We start from the raw sequence: 6,805 nt of genomic DNA, 5'->3' as shown, positions 1-6,805 counted from the left end.
TGTCCTCTCCATGGCCTGTGCGCCTCCGCGCTCTGTGCCTGCTTCAGGGCTATACTGAAGAATTTTCTTATCTGCTTGTTAAAATAAACAAGCAGATAAGAAAAGTCTTCACGACAGCCGCAAACCAGGCCATGGTGTCGGGAGGGGCTGTCCGAAAAACGTGCAGGGTGGCACCCAAAAACACTCCTTTCCATTAGGAAGCCAGCATTTACCATAAACGCTGATGCTACCCAGTGGAAAAGAGGGTCGGGGCTTGGAGTCCCTTTTAGAAATCTTGTATTTACAAGATCTCTCGCAGAGGCAGAGCAGGGCTCTGCCCTGGCACGCCCACGAGACCTAAAAATTACAGTGAATGGTGTAGCGTCCTCCCCAGCCTGGTAGATTGCAAAATGAACAGAGCTTGTAAATTACGTCTTTATTCATCAGCGTACAACATTCAACTGAAATTCTCATTATCTCATAACCATTAATGACCTCACCTTGACACCTCCCCCAAATGGTATGTATTCTCTCATTGAGTCCGTCCAGAACCGCGGGGTCGTGACACTCACAGTCTTAAGACACTCCATCTTCCCCCTAGTTAAATAAAAAGGTGTAAACAATAGCAGCATTTTATATTTCTTCAATAAGTCGTTTAGTTGCTTAAGCTGTTCAGCCAGCTCCTGTGGTCTGAGGTAGTTGAGATGCACCCTGAGAGAACACAGAGGGTATGGGGGCTAATGTTGGATCTGGGTAGACAGGTGGGGCAGCCCCATCTGGGGCTACAGGGGATGATGAATGTCCAGATAGATATCTGAAATGTGATAAATCCCTTATGATGGATGTTCAGGGACGTTGTGCCGTTAATATATGTCCTTTGCGCGTCACAACTCGCAGAGGCTCAGCATCAAACAGAAGATCTGTTTTCCGCTTCTGGTTTAGCATCAGCATGGACCACGAGTGCAGGGATTAGCCCGAGGACAAGAAGATACCAAACTGACCGATTAGTAACAAAAACTTCACCCTGATTTTCTGTGTCAAAATATGTACCTGTGATGCAGTACTTGGCTTCAAGGAACTGATATGTATTGAATGTTTATTATGAGCCTTGAGAAAGCCACTGGCAATATGGCCTGCAGTGGGCGAAACATGTGTCGGCTGTTACAAACTTACACCTTCATGTAGATAAAGAAAATAATTGAAGATAATGATGCTGCAAATTAAAAAGCAATGTCCCACTTAAAACATGAAACAATGCGCCTTATTAGTACTACAGCGAGGAGCTGCCATAAAATGAGGAAGCTGATTACAAATACAGTAGCAGTACGTACTCAACATTCTACATAATCAACGCTAACAGGGGAAAGGAAGGTTGCACCCTCGAGTTACGTCATATTGCGCTTACCAAAATCAGAAGGCATTAATTAACTGAGAGAGTTCTTGGACCTTCACAACCTTAACACCCCTTGCGCTCATAGTCTTAAGACACTCCATCTCCCCCTTTTTAAATAAAAAGGTGTAAACAATAGCAGCATTTTATATTTCTTTGCTAAGTCGTCTAGGGGCTCAAGCTGTTCAGCCAGATCATGTGGTCTGAGGCAGTTGAGATGCACCCTGAGAGGACACCGAGGGTCTGGGAGCTGATGTTGGATCTGGGCAGTCAGGTGGGGCAGCCCTATCTGGGACTACAGGGGACGATGAATGTCAAGATAGATATTTGAAATGTGACGAATTGCTTGTGATGGATTTTCTGGTACGTTGCACTCTTATCATATGTCCTTTGCGTGTCACAACTCTCAGAGGCTCAGCAGCAAATGGAGGATTGTTTTCCACTTCTGTTTTTGTTTGACAAGAACCCAGTCCTGAGTTTTCCGACGGTGAGCAGCATATGTTTTCATTTTACATTTTTGAGCAGTGTCAGTGGCATGAACTTCGTCAGCACTTACAGCTCTCCCAAACAGCAAGGTGGCAGGACTCTCACCAGTGGTGGGCTGCGGAGCTGAATTATAGGCACGGAGAGCTTGACATAATGCCTAACTCGATTCGATTCCCTCCATTGATGCACCTTGGATCACTCTCTTTAGGGTGCCCATAAATCGTTCCACAACACCATTGGCTTGGGGCCACAAGAGTACACTCTTTTGGTGCTTGACATTGAGTCTAATTAGAAACTCCTTAAGCTCCTTGCTTTGGAACTGTGGGCTATTGTCAGATTTAAGGATGTCTGGGATACCCCATGTTGCAAATATGTTGTCTAACCACTCAATAAACTTGTTGTGTGTTGTTGATGATATTTCCTCCACTAGAAGAAAACAGGAATACTTGTCAATGACTACCATGAGATGATGTCATTCACAAGAGTCCAAAGAATTCAACGGCTACTCTTTCCCACGCACGCGCAGGAAGATCAGACATGGTTAGTGGAAGCTGGGTCACTTTAGGGGAAAGGAAATTACATAGGTGGCACTCCTTTAGTTCCCTGTCAACTCGCTCATCCAAGTGCGGGAACCACACTCGATCTCAGGGATCTTTTGGTGGTGACATTGTCACAATGTCCTTTGTGAGCGAGTTCAATGACTTGCTGTCGGAGACTCTCAGGTATGACGATCCATGAGCCTCTCAACACAATGCCTTCTTTAGTGACAAACAGTTCATCCTGTAAATTCTTGAATTTTGAAATTCAACATAATCACTTAGAGGCCAAACACTTTGTCTTCATGACTGCGCTGAAATAATGTCTTTAAGGGCAAGCATATCTTTAGCGGCATTTATAGCACCAATGATCTGTTCAATGGATAAGGCCGTTGGCATGCTGGACCTTGCAATAAAGTTGGTGTACTCTTCAGCTGTTTTCGATATTGAGCTGCACCGATGTAAGGGTACTTGTGAGAAGTAATCTGCATGGTTTTGGTTCTCGCCTGGTTTATGCACAGTTGTATAGTCGTACCCCTGTAAACGCAAACCTCGCCTTTCAATGTGAGGGGACACATTAGCTTTTGGGTTTTCGACAATGGTGGGCAGTGCTTGGTGACCTGTTACAACTGTGAAATTCTTTTCGTAAAGAAACACATGAAAGTTTTCGCAGGCCCACACCACAGCCAGACTCTCCTTTTCCTGCTGGGAATAGACACGTACTGTGTAAGACAGACTTTGGCTAGCATACGCCACAATTTGTCTTTAAGCATTTGAATGTCCATTATGCTGAGCAAGGATTGTTCCCAACCCTCCCGGGCTTGCATCAAAAGTAACCTCAGTGTGCAATATAGGACCAAAGTAAGCCATCTCAGTGGCATTTTCAACAGCATGCTTTATCCTTTTGAAGCTTTGGTTGTATTTAGAGGACCATCAGAACTAGGCATTTCGTTTAGTCAGGTCTCTCAATAGGGCACTTACTGTGGCAATGTCACGAATGTACCTTGAACAATAGCTGACCATGCCCAAGAAGGATTATAGCATGGTGACATCTTGTGGGGGGTTGGGGTGGCTGACAGTGCTTTTACTTTATCTGGGTTAGGAGTCATTCCCTCATCTGAGAATATGTGAACAAAGAACTTGAGTTTAGTTTTGTGAATTTCACACTTTTCTGCATTTAGAGTGGCACTTGCATCTGTAACTGTCACACTTGTTTGAGAGCCTTATCATGCTCCTTCTGTGTTGTCCCAAATACAAATATGTCACCACTGCAAGTGAAAGCATGTGTATCAGGTTGAATTATTCTACATATGGCCCTTGGAATATTTCTGCTGCAGATGACACTCAAAAAGTCAACCTTTTGTATCTGAACAAACCAATGTGAGTCGAAAAAGTGGTAATGTACTTACAGTTTTCTTCCAATTCGAGTTGATGGTATTCCATGTTCAGGTAAAGGTGGGAGAAAACTTTGGATCTGTTCAGCTGCATGATCATTTCTGCAATGTGTGGACCCGGATGTCTCTTTTTCTCAATTGTTTTGTTGGCCTGGCGCATATCCACACAAGTGCACACTGCATCTCCACTGTCCTTTTTTGGCACTACCACAATGAGCATTACTCATGGCGTGGGACCAGTAGAGTGCTCAATGATGTGGTGCTTCAACAATGTTTCTAGTTCCTTTTCTACCCCTTCCTGCAGCTGAAATGCTGTTCTACGGTGTTGCTGTGCCACAGGCCAGATGTCTTTGTTATTGTGAAGTTGCACCTTCATTGTCTTGAGCTTTCCTAGGCCATGAAATAACGATGGGAACTGACTCACAATTTCAGATTGTGCATGTAGGTTATAATTGATAGATATTGATCCCATGTCAGCAGCAGTTGCAAAACTAACTAGACATGCACTGGACAAACTATCTTGTAGAACGTGACTTGGGGCTTGCACAGACATCTTTTTATGTCATAAGGTTGTCGTGAATGATCCTTGACTCTGCAACAGATTGGGAACAGCCCATGTGTACACTGTAATGTTCTGGGACTGCGTGCTCGCAGTCTAGTTGTTGCGCACGTAGCCGTGCGCTGGCGGGGCGTGATACATCACCCCCGCGCAAGGTATAAAATAAAGGAGGCGTGGCCACGGAGTTAGTCCGGACCACGCGGAAAGCAACCATGGTGTCCCGGGTCCCCTTATTGAGCGCAGCGGCAATGGCGCTGCGCACCTGTTAATGAGGGCCCGACAATGGCGACGAGGGCTAGACGAGCCCATGCTGTGCCCCGAGGCACTATTTAGCCTGCTCTGCTGCCGCGTGTTTTCGCGCTCCTGACCTCGGCAGGCCTCACACGCTGCAGCTCTGTTCGAGGCTGTCTGCCCCATGTGGGAGTGGCGGCGCGTGCCGACAGGCCTCACGGGCGGCCATCGCAGCGGTGACTGCACGGAGGAGAGCGGCAGTAGGCGCACTGCGGAGGAAGTGAAGACGGTGCACAGACGCCCCGCACCAGATACCTGCGCAGCCCCACACGCGATCGGCCCGCATGTACCCTGCATCTCCTTCATGGCACAAGGGAGCCCACCCCAGAGACTAGCAACCCAGTCTCCGCCGGCAGAGGCATAGCCCAGCGATTCTCAGCGTCCTGAGTGGAGAATCGGACAGGGAGTAGCCCCAGTCCTGCGACGCCCGGCCCTGCGGCCCACAGAGGAACGGTTGGCCACTACGTACAACCATGGCGACCATTCCGCCCATCGAACCGTTTGTGGTCGACGGAGCTCCAGCATCCCTAGCGCCGCGGTGGAAAGACTGGACGGAGCGGCTGCAGTTTTACTTTGAGGGGGCCGGCACGGCGAGAGAAAGGCGTAGGGCACTCCTCCTCCACCTTGGTGGGAAGGACATTCATCGAATCTGTAAGACCCTGGTGGAAGCCACCCCTCATACTTATGTCACGCTCCTCAACGTGCTCAATGCTCACTTCGAGCCAATGGCCAGTAATGACTACGAGCGTTTCATTTTCAAGCAGGCGCGACAGGAAGCTGATGAATCCCTCGACGCATTCCATGAAAGACTGAAGGAACTGGCGAGCACATGCGGTTTCCGCGACGAACAAGAGGAAATACGTGGCCAAATCATTCAAAACTGTTACTCCTCCAACCTTAGGGTGAAAATCCTTCAAGAAGATGGAAAACCGTTAGCGGACATTTTAAAGCTAGGCCGCTCCAAAGAGCTATCACAGGCGAGAGCATCGCACATGGAAGCAGCACTCCACAGGCCTGTCAAGACGGAGCATGTCCATGTGGCCGAGCAAGTCAATGTTGTCAGACCGAAGCAACGCCCGTTCGGGAGAGGAAGACCACCAGAACGTTGAAAAGAATGCGGGTACTGTGGTGGCGCGCCACACCGGGCTCTAGACTGTCCAGCGTGTGGGAGAAAATGTGGATCGTGTGGGCGGATGAACCATTTTGCATCAGTGTGCAGATCATCAAAGCAGAAGCCCGAAGCAGCCCACGCTGTGAGAGAAGACCCGGACAGTGAAGACATGGACGACGACTCCAATAATTACCCGGTCCACTATGTGTTTGCCATAGACCAACCACCGAAGAAGAAACGGCGACTCCCGAAGTGCAGAGTAAGAATACAACACCAAGAGGTGAGAGCAACAATCGACACAGGAGCTTCGATTGAACTCATGGCGGCAAATGTCTACAACCAATTGCGAGAAAAACCCGTACTGAAGGCGGCCAAAATCCGAGTATTCGCCTATGGACAAAAGACGCCGATCCCATTGATTGGGTGCTTCCAAACAGAGATACAGCACCAAGACCAGAAAACCCCGTCAACCATCTACGTCACCAAGGAAGGCAGTGGGAAGCTACTCAGCGGCCAAGCAGCCGAAGACCTCCGCCTGATATCATTCGCGATGGCAGTGCTGGAAGAAGAACTGGACACGATTCTTGAAGAGTTTGAAGACACATTCCAGGGCATCGGATGTCTAAAAGGAAAAGAAGTGTCTCTCCACATCGACCCGTCCATTCAGCCAGTAGCCCTCCGACATCGCCGAATAGCATTCCACCTAAGTAAAAAGGTGGAGCAAGAACTTGAGACCCTCGAGAAACAAGGCATAATCGAGAAAGTCAGCGGGCCCACCCCGTGGGTGTCGCCAATCGTGGTGGCGCGGAAGCCCAAACAGCCAGGGCAGGTCGGCATCTGTGTCGACATGCGCCTACCTAACGCAGCAGTGAAAAGGGAACGGCACTTAACCCCCACAATAGACGATATCCTGGGAGAGCTAAACGGGGCAAAGTGGTTCTCCAAAATGGACCTGAGGTCAGGATATCATCAACTACCCCTACACCCAGACTCCAGGTACATCACCACTTTCTCCACCCACGTGGGCCTCCGGCGTTATCGTCGACTCAACTTATCGAG

The sequence above is a fragment of the Lissotriton helveticus genome, chromosome 2_1, assembly GCF_964261635.1.
Source record: "Lissotriton helveticus chromosome 2_1, aLisHel1.1, whole genome shotgun sequence".
NCBI lineage: Eukaryota > Metazoa > Chordata > Amphibia > Caudata > Salamandridae > Lissotriton > Lissotriton helveticus.
Note: the sequence above shows the minus strand (reverse complement) of the source record.